Source organism: Panthera leo, chromosome E1 (genome assembly GCF_018350215.1).
Source record: "Panthera leo isolate Ple1 chromosome E1, P.leo_Ple1_pat1.1, whole genome shotgun sequence".
NCBI lineage: Eukaryota > Metazoa > Chordata > Mammalia > Carnivora > Felidae > Panthera > Panthera leo.
Window position 1 is genome coordinate 10,681,918 of NC_056692.1, and position 15,236 is coordinate 10,697,153.

At 51.3% G+C, this 15,236-nt stretch overlaps 1 protein-coding gene across 5 annotated transcripts in view; it reads right to left on the reverse strand.

Moving 5' to 3' along the window:
• Window positions 1–15,236, reverse strand: part of EPN2 (epsin 2) — an 86,849-nt gene that overhangs the window by 55,453 nt on the left and 16,160 nt on the right. Inside the window, exon 1 of one of the 5 annotated variants that reach the window (XM_042914453.1) lies at window positions 923–1,024. The exons of the other annotated variants lie outside the window; for them this stretch is intronic. The gene's annotated coding sequence lies outside the window, so the exon portion shown is untranslated. Of the gene's footprint in view, window positions 1–922; window positions 1,025–15,236 lie in introns of those variants that run through there. 5 annotated transcript variants of the gene reach the window in all.

Sequence of the window (15,236 nt, forward strand, 5' to 3'; positions counted from 1 at the left end):
GAGGGGGGTGGTCGAGCCAGGGCCCCAGAGACCAGAGGACAGGCTCACCTCGGCAAAACGGGCAATCGGAAAGAAAGGATAGGCCGGATTCTCGGAAATCAGGGCCCGGGGCTACCCCGAGGAAGGACAGGACTCGAAGGTTAACTCTTTCTGTGTCACCATGTGCTGCACCCTCTTCTCCAATCACTGTCCTATTACTGGGACAGTCTGCTCACTGTCACTTCAGAGAAGCCCATGTGCCACAAACAGGCCCCAGCCCCTCTACCCACCTGTTGCCTCGTCTGCCTGCCGTTCTTCCCACGACTGTCACTTGGACGGCCTTTCTGGTTCATTTTTATCCCAGTTTAAGTATCGCCTCCTCAGACCCACCAGTCACCCTGCCACGTCACCACCTCGGATGCTCAGCAAAGCCCCGCTCTGCACGGCGTTTTCTCGCTTGTGAACCTGTTTCTCCCCTGTGCCCCCTCCACCCCCCACCCTCCCGCCCCTGACCTCTGTGAGAGCACGTCCTGCCTGTGTTCACCGCAGTCTCCTCTGGGCCAAGAGCAGAGCCCGGCGCGCAGTGAGCGCTGAGCGAACACAGGGGCGGCAAGTAAGACCGTGTTTAAAGTTCTCACAGTCCCGTCTATCTAGAGACCAGCAGCGTTAACGCCGTCTCCCTTTCCGCTCAGCTCACCATCACGGGAGTTAAGCGGCTGCCGTACTGACTGCCCAGGGATGAACTGCCCGAGGACAGGACTGCCAGGCCCCCGGCTTCACGAGCGCCACCACAGGAGTGGAGAGAGTCGCCAGGGCCCGGACCCCACGGGGCGGCGTCCGAGTCGCAGAGCAGAGACCACTCGATGCCCCCGACAGCCTAGGCTCGGGAGCAAAGCCGGCCAGCGTCAGGCCGCATGTGAGGGCTAACACGGGGATTTCTTACCGAGGTGCCTGGAGAGACACTGGCAAATAACAGGTGTCCAAATATCTGCGTCCTCTTCCCGGCACCACCAAGGGGAGGACGTCGGTAAGGATGTTACTCGGCACGTCCCCGAGGGCGACTCAAAAAGAACTTCCAGGGGCGCCTGGGTGGCGCAGTCGGTTAAGCGTCCGACTTCAGCCAGGTCACGATCTCGCGGTCCGTGAGTTCGAGCCCTGCGTCGGGCTCTGGGCTGATGGCTCGGAGCCTGGAGCCTGTTTCCGATTCTGTGTCTCCCTCTCTCTCTGCCCCTCCCCAGTTCATGCTCTGTCTCTCTCTGTCCCAAAAATAAAATAAAAAAAAAAAAAACGTTGAAAAAAAAAAAAGAACTTCCAAAGCAGGAGACAAAAGCCCACGGGAGCTTCTCCGTGAAAACCGTGCTGGGTGGATATCGTCTACCAGTCTGTTGGTCCACAAGCACCCATTTCCTGACCACACGGCAACCTGGTAAACAGGGTCACCGGCTCCGGCTTTTCTCTGTGGCTGGCATTTCCAAGAAAGGTCTCCGTGTGCTAATTCTTTGTTACTAGTAACTGTGATAGAATAGCCTTAGAACAGCAGGAGAAAGAGAAGACGCTCTTTAATAGAAACTAGCAAATACTAATTGAGCCCCAACTATATGCCAGGCATGTTCTGAGAACACACGCGTTTCCTTATTAAATCTCCGTAACAGTCCTAGAGGGAGCTATTATTATTAGCCTCCTTTTACAGAGGAGGAAGCTAAGGCACAGAGAGGTTCAGGAACCAGCCCAGGCCGCACTGCCAGCAGGGGTTAGGACCAGGATTTGATCCCAGACCTCTGGCCTCTGGTCTTATTCTGTACTTCGTATATATTCCTTCTGGCTTCAGTCCCATCCAGGGCTCAAAGTCACGAGAACAATGAATTTGTCCCTGCTGACGCTGCAGCCCGGAAAGGCGCCTCTTGCCTCTGTGTTTGAGAGGCCAGAAAATGGTGGGGGAGAAACTCTTTTCCTACCCCTGTTCAGCTGGCCACCGGATAGAGGTCCCGTCCCCAGCCAGCTCACCAAGCCACGTGAGCAGGGGCAAAGATGCTGGAGCCGGAAGGGCCTGAGGACTCACCTACGTGCAGACACCAAGGCCCAGAGCAATTTATTTATTTATTTTTTTTAACGTTTATTTATTTTTGAGACAGAGAGAGACAGAGCATGAACGGGGGAGGGCCAGAGAGAGAGGGAGACACAGAATCGGAAGCAGGCTCCAGGCTCTGAGCCATCAACCCAGAGCCCGACGCGGGGCTCGAACTCACAGACCGCGAGATCGTGACCTGAGCTGAAGTCGGACGCTTAACCGACTGAGCCACCCAGGCGCCCCAAGGCCCAGAGCAATTTAATGCTGTACCAGGATCAGACCCTGGCATTCCCAGCTCCTACCAGCATAGCCCACAAAGGAAAAAGGTTTTAAAGATGTGCTTCAAAGAAAGCTTCCCCTTGAAGTGTGTAAGGTTCTACAGACTGGCAATACAATGAAATCAATCAGGACAGAAGTCTGAAATACCACAGACTCCAAAACGATTTTTTTAAATGTGTTCTTCAGAACTCACATCCTTAAGAAATGATGTCTCTTTGGCTATAACCAGATCTTCTGCTAATTCAGTTACATCAAGAAGTCTGCATTATTCCTTTCTTTCTTCTTTTTTTTTTTTAATGTTTCTCTACTTGAGAGAGAGAGAGCACTAGCAGGGGAAGGGCGGAGAGAGAGGAAGACAGAGAATCCTAAAAGGACTCCATGCTGACGGCAGAGAGCCCAAGGTGGGGCTCGAACTCACAAACCGTGAGATCATTACCTGAGCCGAAGTCAGACGCTTAACCTACTGAGCCACCCAGGCGCGCCCTTGTATTATTCCTTTCAAATAGCTGTGGTCATCTGAAATTCCACTCAGAAAAAACTGGGTCTCCATGTTGAAAGGTAAACCTTCTTTTTTGGTACAGAATAAAAATATTATTTCCCTCCTTCCTCTTCTGCTGGAGACGGTCCCAGTGCTTTATTTACTCTGCAATACCGACTGGATATGTCAGGAGGAAATGTTCCTTCTAACTCTTAAATGTCAGAGTCTCTGCCCCAGAAAAGACGGGAGCTGGCCCTAACGTCTTCTTGCTGTTCCTCTGTTTGCTTAAGTTTTTATTATGTGTTATCGGATGCACATAAAAGAATTAAGTGCAAACCACATGTGAGGCACAAACAAAAGGGACCCCTGTGATCCCCCACGCTCTCAAGGCCTAGGGCACGACCACAGTGCCCACCCCAGGGGGTCCTTCCCCTCCCTACTTCCTCTGCCCCAGGCAAACAGCTCCGGTTCTGGATTCTTCAGTACCTTGATTCTTTTTTTTTTTTATGTTTATTTGAGAGAGAGAGAAGAGGGGAGGGGCAGAGAGAGAGAGAGAGGGACACACAGAATCTGAAGCAGGCTCCAGGCTCTGAGCTGTCAGCACAGAGCCCGATGCAGAGCTGGGCCCCACGAATGCGAGATCGTGACCTCAGCCAAAGTCAGATGCTTAACCGACGGAGCCACCCCGGAGCCCCGTCCCTTGCTGTTTAAAGCAGAAAATTATTTTACCGCCAGTGCCGTAAAACCAAATAATGTGTGGTCTTCCACGAGTTGCTTCTGTCATTTCATACCATCTATGTTCCTGAGGCGAATCCACGTCGCGCCATAAGGCTAGCTGTGGCCCGCCTGCCTTATGTTCGCATGCAACACTTTATACACACTCTCTTGCCAATGGACACTTAAACTATTTCCAAACTTTTGCCATCGTGAATAATTCCGGTCCGTGCAGGCACGGCTCCCAGGACACAGGGGCAGGGTGTTTCCAAGTACGTTCCTAAGGGTAGAACTGCTCATTTACAGGGTGTGCAAAAGCTCTCCACAGATTTTGAGAACGCTTTTGCTGTCCTTTAATGACATCGTTGTATCATTACAGAGCAGACGTATTAATGGTTTAGTCGATACCAGGTTCAACAATTACTCTTCACTCGCTCAGTGTGAAAAGAACGGCTCCAACAGGCACGAGGGTTTAGGGAGGCACAAGACGTGGCTTCGGTCTCGGCTGGGGGGACAACAGAGCAGATTACAAGCTGCGGGCCCCGGGGCAGCTCACAGGAAGATCAGGACAGGCTGTGAGATGCCAAGTGCATCTGAGGCAATGCTGTTGAAGAACGAGGGGCACGAGCAAGTGTTCGTTCAGGCAGAGCGCAGAGACAGCGAGGGGTGTGGGAGTGGGGTCTCCAGGGGGCCGGCAGGGAGAGGCTGTGCTGCCGGGGCCCCACTCAGCACACTACGAAATCTGGACTTGCGTGGTTACTCACTTGCAAGATTTTGCCATTTCCTCCCAAAAATGATAATGCTAGTGGCTGACACAGAGCGCTTGCTAAGCGCCAGGTGCTGCCTTAGGAAGGGCCTCATTTAGTTGTTCCTCTAAGTGGTACTATTGTTCGCTTACTACGTTTCTTTAAATCCATTTCCTTTTAAATTCAAATACCCACTCTAAGTAACCACATACACGAAATCAGGCATCACTGCTGTGACATTTGGGAAGTGGGGGGCCTGTTTGTTGTTTTTTTTTTTATTTTTTTAATGTTTTTATTTATTTTTGAGACAGAGAGAGACAGAGCGTGAGCAGGGGAGGGGCAGAGAGAGGGGGAGACACAGAATCCGAAGCGGGCTCCAGGCTGTCAGCACAGAGCCCGACGCGGGGCTCGAACCCACGAACCGTGAGATCATGACTTGAGCCGAAGTCGGATGCTTCACCGACGGAGCCCCCCAGGCGCCCCTGTTTGTTTTGTTTTTGAGACAGAATTCATAGAGCATAAAATTCACCATTTTTCGGTGCACAAATCACACTTCCCGTTTAGTATATCCACAGTGCCTGTGCTAGGGTCATCCCAAGAAGGGGCCGTGCATCTGTTAGTCCCCACCCGAGCCCCTTCCCCGCTCCCCACCCCCGCCCACGTTCGGTCTTGCTGGATTTGCCTTTCCCAGACGTATCATATGAACAGAATCACCCAACCTCTGGCCTTTCGTGTCTCCTTTCTTTTACCTAACACATCTTAAACACTGATCCACGGTGCAGTATAAATCAGGACTTCGTTCCTTTTTAGGGCTGAGGAATTTTCCACTGTATGGAGATACTACCTCTATCTACCGACTTCGTTGGAGGACAGCTGGGTTGTTTCCCCCTTATTTTGGCCGGTGACTAGTGCCGCTGTGAACATTTGCGTACGAGTGTCTGCACGGACTACGCCTTCAGCTCTCCTCTCCTGGGTCTGCACCGAAGACTGGACTCGCCAGCTCATGTGGTAACTCAGCGTTGAACTTTTTCAACTGCCAAAGTACCAGGGCATTTTTAAGATAAAGAACTACTGCAATTCAACATTCGACTGCGTACCACTCAAAATTATTTTAGGAAATACTGCTGGAGCAAAGCTACAGAGCCTGGTTTTTGTTTTGTTTGGGAGCAGGGCAATGACGCTGTCCCAACAGTATTTCTGGAATCCTGACCAAGCAGCACAGGGTGAGAGGGCCAGGGTGGGGAGGAGGGAGGACGAGGAAGACAGGAAGGCCACTCAGAACCCACACGAGGGGCGATGAGAAGAACCGAGGCCCGAATGCGGGGGCAGCAGGGGAGCAGAAAGGCGGGGGGCCTCGGACATAAACGCAGAGCAGAACGAACCCCCGACAGCCGAAGGTCAGCGCGGGGTGCGACAGGTGGAGTGGCGGTAGCCAGGAGGACAGAGGCGCCCTTCACAGAACACAGAGGTGGGAAGAGTGTGCAGGTTTCAGGAGAAGGAAAGAGGCCGAATCCGTGGTTTTCCTTCAAACAAACGTAGCTGGAGGTGACGGCAAAGCGGGAGCGAAGGGCGAAAAAGGCCAAGCGGCAGCGGGCACGGAGGGCTGGGGAGGGGCACCAGGGTCCACACGTTCCTCTGGGGGGAGCGGTGAGACGACCGGGGGAGAACAGGGACGGAGGCTAGCAGTCACCGGGCCAAGTCCAAGAAGTGCCAGGAAGGGGGCCGGAGACCCCAGAGAACCATCCGGCGCAGGCGAGGGGAGAGGCCAGGGAGTGATGCTAACGAACCGGGACAGAGAAGAGTCCAGAGGATGCGGCAAGAAGCCTGCCCGTGGGTGCCGTGAGCAGCATGCCTTCTCATGACACCAATGAGTGGCTCAGACATCCTCGCGGGGGAGGCCACTTCCCAGACCTGTGGCACCGTGGCCCGCACCTCCGGGGCGACTACCTCCTCCCCGGTTTCAGGATAAAACCGAATCCAAATCACCCCCAATTCCCTCCCCTTCTGCTGGAGGATCCGCCACCTGCTGCCTGCCTGGGCTTCCGGCTCTCCCTCCGCTCTCCCTCCTTCCTCCCACGACCTCTGGACTGCAGCTCTCGGGGGGACAGAGGCCCCGACTGTCTCCACACTGCCGCCCGCCTCACAGGGCCTGGCACGGCGCCTGGCACACATCTGCCGCGGGAATGAATGACTCCACAGGCCCCGAGTCCGGCCCCACCTGCTCCCACGCTCCCCCCCCAACGTCTCTGAGCTCCTCTCCGCGCCCCAACCAAACCTCCAGATGCTCTGACAGAATGTAAAACGCGACCTCTCGGTACTGTTTGTGGGGGGTTAGAAATGACAGCCCGACAGAGTGGAAAGATGGCTGCCTCTCCTCCCCACCCCCCGCCCCCCCCCTGTTCAGGCGCGTCCCTGAACCTCCGTTTTCTCATCTGGAAAATGGACGCGGCGGCCTGCCAGGCACCACAAGACAATGGACGCGCACAAGCTGTGAGAACAGAGGTGAAAGCTTTTGCTTCTACCAGTTTCCATGCTCGCCCACACGCTTTGCAGGCCACTGGCCCCTCACCTCCACCCCCCCCCCCGACCCCAACCCGAAAGAGGAAAACAAGACCAAGCTGACATGGGGGGGGGATTTCTGAGGCAATTTCACACTAAATTTAACAAGCAGAAACAAACAGCAGTCTGCAAACCGTGTAATTTTTTTAATTCTTAAAAGATTAAAGTATGCTGGCAAATGTCAAAACACGAAAGCCAAAAAGAAATTAAAATTGTTATTTTCCTCTTGGTTTTATCTCCATTAGCCAAATGCCTTTGTTCAAACAATGTTTACATTGCCATTGTCCTGCTTTGTTTAGAAAAATAATACAAGGGTGTAGGACTGAGTGTGCACACAGATCTGCCCAGTTTCTCCGGGGCTCAGAAAACACTCGAGTTGAGAAATCTGTTGCGCCAGAGGCTGAGGAAGAACTGTTTTCTCGCCTTGGAATATTCATCGGCCACGTCAATACCACCGACCTCCTCCTCTTTCGGCCACCCTGGGGATAACCAGGCCCCGAGAAGAGGACAGTCCTTCAGCACGTGTATGCTTCGCAAGGAAAACATGAACCAGAGGCCTGGGGATGGCCGCTTGGTGACCGCAGGCTTGGCTGCAGCGAGCCAAATGCATCAGGGTGACGGCTGTACCTTACTCAGTGCCTACTGTGTGCCAGAATTCTGCAAGGGAGGCATTTTACAGGTAAGAAGCAAGGGGTGGGTGACACCGCGCATGAGTGGGGTGAGGTCTGCGTCCCCTGCACGGAGCCACAACACCTGCCGTGAAAACTTGGACGAGCCCGGTCCCAAACCTCGGCCAATTCAAGGTTACTTGCACGAGACTGCCTTGCTCCTCTCCGATACCATCCCCCACTTCTAAAGCTGCCGCTTGAAAGATCCGAGGTCTTCTCACCGACCGGCTTTCAAGGCTGCCCCATTTATTCAGTTCCAGGTAGTTTCTACCCGGGGACTCCCCACCTTACTACTGAACGCTTCCCAGACTGGCCTGTCCACACGGACTCGCTCTCCTGGGTCCCACGAAGGCCCGTTTCTCTTCTCTGTAGAAATTAGTTACATGCACCAAGTACTCTGGGAACTGCACGTCCCCAGGTCAGTCACGGCCCCCGGCCAATAAAATCTGCTAGAAGTGAAATGTGTCATTTTTCCGTCAAACACTTTAAAAGCCAGGGTGTAATTCTCTAAACTCCCTTCCCAAGGTGGTGGTGATGGTGGCGGCCTGGGTCAACACAGAGCTTGCCTATCTACCCGAGACAGGAAAAAATACGTCCACACGCAAATTTGTGCACCCGTGTTAACAGCAGCATTGCTTACAATAGCCAAAAGTTGAAAACAGCTTTGCCCATCAACAGATGACCGGGTAAATAAAATGTGGTGCAAAACGGAGTGTTATTCAGCCTTAAAAAGGAATGAAGTACAGATATACGCTACAACGTGATGAACTTTGAAAATACGCTGAAAGAGCAATCCCTATTCAAACAACACCAGCATTCTTCACAGAGCTAGAACAGACAATCCTAAAATGTGTATGGAACCAGAAAAGACCCCAAATTGCCAAAGCAATCCTGAGAAACAAAACCAAAGCCGGAGGTATCACAATCCTGGACTTCAAGCTTATCACAAAGCTGTAATCATCAAGACAGTATGGTACTGGCACAAAAACAGACACATAGATCATGGAAACAAACAAACAAAAAAATCCAGAAATGGACCCACAGACGTATGAGCAACTAATCTTTGACAAAGCGGGAAAGAATATTCAATGGAACAAAGACAGTCTCTTCAGCAAATGATGTTGGGAAAACTGGACAGCGACGTGCAGAAGAATGAACCTGGACCACTTTCTTACACCACACACAAAAATAAACTCAAAATGGATGAGAGACCTAAACGTAAGACAGGAAGGCAACAAAATCCCAGAGGAGAAAGCAGGCAACAACCTCTTTGACCCTGGCCACGGCAACTTCTTCTTACTTGACATGTCTCCAGAGGCAAGGGAAGCAAAAGCAAAAATGAACTCCTGGGACCTCATCAAGATAAAAAGCTTCTGCACAGCAAAGGAAACAATCAGCAAAACTAAAAGGCAACTGATGGAATGGGAGAAGATATTTGCAAGTGACATACCAGATAAAGGGTTAGTATCCAAAATCTATAAAGAACTTACCAAACTCAACACCCAAAAAACAAATAAGCCAGTGAAGATATGGGCAGAAGACATGAATAGACACTTTTCCAAAGAAGACATCCAGATGGCTAACAGACACGTGAAAAGATGCTCAACATCACTCATCATCAGGGAAATACAAATCAAAAGCACACTGAGATATCACCTCACACCTGTCAGAATGGCTAACATTAATAACTCGGGTAACAACAGACGTTGGCGAGGATGCGGAGAGAGAGGATCTCTTTTGCACTGCTGGTGGGAATGCAAGCTGGTGCAGCCACTCTGGAAAACAGTATGGAGGTTCCTCAAAAAAATTAAAAATAGAACTACCCTACGACCCAGCAATTGCACTGCTAGGTATTTATCCAAAGGATACAAAAATGCTGATTCTAAGGGACACAGGCACCCCGATGTTTACAGCAGCGCTATCGAGAATAGCCAAAGTATGGAAAGGGCCCAAATGTCCACTGATGGATGATTGGATAAAGAAGACATGGTATATATATATAGAATGGAGTACTACTCGGCAATCAAAAAGAATGAAATCCTGCCATTTGCAACAATGTGGATGGAACTAGAGTGTATTATGCGAAGCGAAATTAGTCAGAGAAAGACAAATATCATATGACTTCACTCATATGTGGAATAAGATATAAAACAGATGAACATAAGGGGATGGAAGCAAAAATGATATAAAAACAGAGGGAGAGCAATCATAAGAGACTCTCAAATACAGACAACAAACGGAGGGTTGCTGGCGGGGTGTTGGGTGGGGGAAGGGCTAGTGGCGTGAGGGGCATTAAGGAGGATGCTGGTTGGGATGAGCACTGGGTGTTGTATGTAAGTGATGAATCACAATTCTATTCCTGAAAACATATATATTTTGTTATTAAAAAATAATAAAGAAAAGAAAAAAGAAAAGAACCGCATGCTTAAAGAAAGGAGCCAGGCACAAAAGGCTATCTACTGTATACATAACTCCGTTTATATGTCCAGAACAGGCAAATCCAGAGGACAGAAAGTAGACTGACAGTTGCCAGAAGGTAAAGGAAGGCTGGGGTTGGGGGTGGCGTGGGGGGACTGCTTAACGGGTATGAGTATGAGGTGTTTGGGGGAGTGATGAAATGTTAAGATTACGCTGATTGTTGCACAACTGTAAATATACTAAAAACTACTGAACTGTGTATTTCAAACAAGTGAACTTTAATGCGTGGGACACAAATTGTGAATCGATAAAGCCATTAATAACCACCACCACCAACAACAAAAAAAGGTGCCTCCATCAGCCTGGGCCCGTGAATGACGACGATGACCGCACACACTGGACACGCAGCACGAGGAGAGAGAGAGGTCTCTGCTGCGTCGGGCCACGGAAACATGAGGGGCTGGTTGTTTTCACAACACCACGTAGCCCACCCCCATGCAGACTCAAAACGTGTCTGTGGTCAATTAATTTGAAATCCTGGAAGGAAGCCAAGGCTGTGGTTCTGTCCCAATAGAGACCAGACTCTGTCCCAAGGCCACAGTCTGAATCTTTAAATACAGGAGATGGGGGTGGGAGGGAGGTACTTAAAGAACCTGGCTAGATCGAAACAATTCCTAGCCTGAGAAATTTTTACAACTCCTAACTTAAGGAACTAAACTCCCCAAAACATAAAGAGCTCACAGCGATTGAGAAATAAACAACCAATAACCCAAGAAAAAAAAATGAGAAAAGAACCGTCCACCCAAAAATATAAATGGTCCCGGGGCACCTGGGTAGCTTAGTCAGTTGAGCATCCGACTTCAGCTCAAGTCGTGATCTCATGTTTCGTGAGTTCAAGCCCCACAGTGGCTCACTGCTGTCAGCACAGAGCCCACTTTGGATCCTCTGCCCGCCTTTCCTTACCACCCCCCCACACGCACTCTGCCAACAATAAATAAATATTCTTAAATAAATAAGTAGTCCTTAACCATATGACACGATCGGCTCACACTTCAGAAAAATGCAAACTGAAGGTTACACTGAGATGCCTTTTACACCTGTCAGGTTGGCAAAAATCCAAACATCTGACTCTGCCTTCTCTCGGCAAGGCTGTGGGGATCCAGGCACTCATACCTGCTGGATGGAAGTACAAATTGGAACAACCCCTGCCGAGGACAATTTCGCAAAATCTACCCACATTGCAAATGTGTTCGCCCTCTGACCCAGCGGTGTCCCTGGGGGACGCTACCCTCAGGGCCCCCTGCACACGCGGGAAAGATGCACGGATAAGACTACTGGATGCAGGTGAGGTATGCTGGAAACAACCCGAATGCCTTTGTTTAGGGGATGGGATTTAAAAGAAAACAAACAAAGGAACAACTTCACAATATCAAATAGCTGAAAGAGTGATGATTCTCCAAGTATGAAAATAGAAAAATCTCCAGGCTACAGTGGTAGTGTAAAGCAAGGTGTAGAATGATTATGCGTAGTGTGCTCTTCTCTCTAATAAAAAGGGAGAAATAAGGATATAAATTTGTGTTTGCTTTATTTGAGTAGAGAAACACTAGAAGGATATCCTAACTGCTAAAAGGGGCTCTCTATTCAGGAGAAGGCGGAGGCACCTGGGTGGTCCAGTTGGTTGAACATCTGACTCTTGATTTTGGCTCAGGTCATGATCTCCCGGTTCATGAGCTCAAGCCCCACGTCAAGATCTGTGCTGACAGCACAGAGCCTACTTGGGATTCCCTGTCTCCCTCTCTCTGCTCCTCCCCAGCAACACTCTCACTCACGCTCTCTCTCTCTCTCAAAAATAAACGCTAAAAAAGAAAAAGTGGGGGAGGGTGCCTGGGTGACTCAGCTTGGTTAAGCTTCCAACTTCAGCTCAGGTTATGACCTCATGGTTTGTGGGTTCGAGCCCCGCGTTGGGCTCTGTGCTGACAGCTCAGAGCCCGGAGCCTGTTTCAGATTCTGTGTCTCCCTCTGTCTCTCTGCCCCTACCCTGCTTGTGCTCTCTCTGTCTCAAAAATAAACATTAAAAAAAAAAAGAAGAAGGGGGGACAAGGCAGATGAGATCAGAGGTGAAGGGCAAGATCTCTCAAAGTATACTTTAATAATCTTTTATTTCAAACCTATGTCAATGTGTTGTCTATTCAAAAAAAAAACATTAAAAAAAAAAGTCCCATCCTCATTTAAAAAAATATTGGGGCGTATGGGTGCTTAACTCAGTCAGTTAAGCGGCTGACTCTCAATTTCCACTCGGGTCATGATCTCGCCATTCATGAGTTCGAGCCCCACATCTGGCTCTGCACTCAGTGAGGAGCCTGCTTAGGATCCTGTCTCCCTCTTTCTGCCCCTCCCCCATTCTCACTTTCCCTCTCTCAAAAATAAACATTAAAAAAAATTTTTTTTAAATATCAAAGCCCCTGGCCAACGTGCCGGTGCCATGAGCAGCCAGGCGTAAGCCTCCGCCCAGCCCTGTGTCCTTCAGCCTGTCAATCTGTTAGAGCCCACCTCCACCTCCACAGCTGGGAAGCTGAAGGGCAAGGACTAGAAGACAGTCTGCATCCGTCTAGGCCAGGCTCCTCAGGTTTCACACCTGGAAGGCCGCAAATGGCCTGTGGTGGCCTTTCCCAGCTGTCCATACCCCGTTCCAACCTGCACTCTCCCCTGTGCTGCCCACAGGTCCACGCACCCCCACCCACCCTGCCACCCTGCTACTCTCACCTCCTACCCCTCACCCCCACCCCACCCCTGCATGGCCCTGAGCAGGTGCCTCTCTGACCACCCGGGGCAGGGGCAAGGAAGGGAGGAACAAGAGGCTACGAGCCCCCACTTGTGCAGCAAGTGTGTCCTCAACACCTGCCCCCCCCCCCCCCGTCAGGTGGCAGCAGAGTGCTGGGGGACGCAGGTGAGTCAGACGCAAACCCTGTCTGCAAAGAGCTCACACGACACAGCCCATGGGAAGCAGGGAAGCACAGACAGCCGACACCCTACTATGGAAGCCCAAGGGGTACGGGCCAGCGGTGGAGCGGGCAAGGGGAAGGTCAAGGTGGCTGAGCGGCAGGCAGAGTGCATTCCAAGCAAAATGACGGGCTCAGGCCCCAGCCGGGCCAGTGGGGAGGGGACAGCAGTGAGAAGGAGGCCAGAAGAGAGGGCGCAGGCCAAACAGGGATGGGCCCTGGATGCCAGCAACAGAGAACACGGACTCTTCCTCCAGGCGTTCCGTTCCGGGGGGAGGGGAGTCTCAGCCTCCTCAAGACCCATCAGAGACCGCAAGCTCCCAGCAGGTAGCCTGGGCCTTTCCGAGGAAGGCAGCCCTCCTCACCACCCAGCCAGCAGCCAGCGGGGGCGAACAGGGCAAGTGTGAAGAGGGCGAAAAGAAGTGCCAAGTGAGAAGGACAGGCTGTTGGCCCTCAAAGGGACGTGATCCTTGTCTGGAAATTTCCCTCTGAAGTGACTCAGTGCTCAAAACATGCCAAGTCAACGAGGTACTGTGCTCATATTCAACAACAACAGCAAAACCGTATTTCCACATTACCTACTGAAAGGAGACAAACTTTAGGCTGACCAATTCCAAATTCGATTTCCATGAGCCTCACAGGACAGTTTTTTTTTTTTTTTTTTTTTTTTTTAATGTTTATTTGTTTGAGAGAGTGAGCGAGCAAGCATGAGCAGGGGAGGGCGGGGGGGGGGGGGGGGGGGGGGGTGGGGAGAGAATCCCAAGCAGTCTCAGTGTTGTCAGCACAGATCACAGGGCAGTTTGTTTGTTTTTTTAATCTCATTTCTGAGTCTCGATTCAGAAGCCGGTAAGTTACAGAATGAGGGTTTTTTTTTTTTCTCTTAAAGAAGACAACATTGTTTCCCCTTTCTGAGTTTTAAATGGATTTCCTTCTTCTAAACTGGGGCGGGGGGGGGGGGGGGGGGGGGAGCCTCCATAATAGCTTTTAAATTTCTGTCAAAAAGACTTCTTAAATATCCACCGGCTGGTAGTGTGATGTAGCACACAAATGAAAACCTCAAAGTGACAAGTCTGTGCTAAGCCATCCGCCACCACCAGGCCCTGGGCGGAACGCGGCACCCGTCAGGGTCTGCTCTCCTCCCGGGATGTGCAGTCTTGTGGGAAAGCTAACAGCTTGTCGCTGGGGTTGGCTCAGTAACCAGCCAGGCGTGCCTGACACCGCCGGACAGAGAAGCGGGGACCTGTCCCCAGCGTGGGACACCCACTCACAGGGACCCACAAATGATCCCTCTGCCTGTCCCCCTGCGGCAGCAATGCTGAGGGCCCCAGAAGGAAATGACCGCACGTGGACATGTCATGGGTGCCCCTGAAGCGAGCCAGTTGACCTACAACCTGGACCAGCTCTCCGGGTTGGATCAGAAGTGAGCTGCTGAGCCCCAGGCACACACATTTCCTAAGGAACTGGCCTGTTTCCTCCTCCGACGGGGACTTCTGAGAAGAGGCAATAAACTGCGGTAAGAACATGCCGACACCCACATCACCGACACCTCATCAGCAGCTCACCAAAGGGAAAAGACACATTCAGAAGACAAAAACAACGGCCAGCCCGACTGCCGCTCTTACTGAGGATGGAAGAAAGCATCTGGGAGTCAGGACGGACCTGGGTATCGCTTAGTCCCACTCTCTCATTTATACCATCGAGGGGGAAACTGAGGCCCAGAGACCAGTAGGTAACTTTGCCCAAGGGGCCAGCCTGCCCTTCTCTGGAAGCCTCTGTCAGTCTTTGGCTCCATGGTCCGGCCCTGAAGCCCTCCTCCCCCTCGACCGGTTCCCCCTCTACACTTCCCATCTCCGCACCAGTACCAACAGCTTCCACAGTCAGGGTCCCCCCTCCCTCACCCACATCCAACTGGTTAATAAGCCCCTAGCAATCCCGCAAAGCAGAGAGTTCCTGAGTGCCCTCCCAGAGCCTCTGGGGGCTGAAGACCGGAGCCACCCCCAGCAAGGGAGGAGGGGACAAACTGCAGGAGGCACTGACCTCTTCCCACTGTGGCTGTTCAAGGGAAAGCTCTGGACCATCCTGGCAATGGTCACACAGAACACAAGGACCCCTGGGTACTAAACGAACAAACAACTTAGAGAAAACAAACCAAACTATTAACAGTGACTACAGGGGCAAGGCCATAGGTCAAGTTCCAGTTTGGTTCTTCCTACTTAGGTAAACTTTCCAAATTTTCTTTGATGACCATTCAAACGGGCACCCTAACCATTCTCCGAGACTTAGCGCAAAAAGAAAATCAGCCTGGAAATACCATACTGCAGATAATCT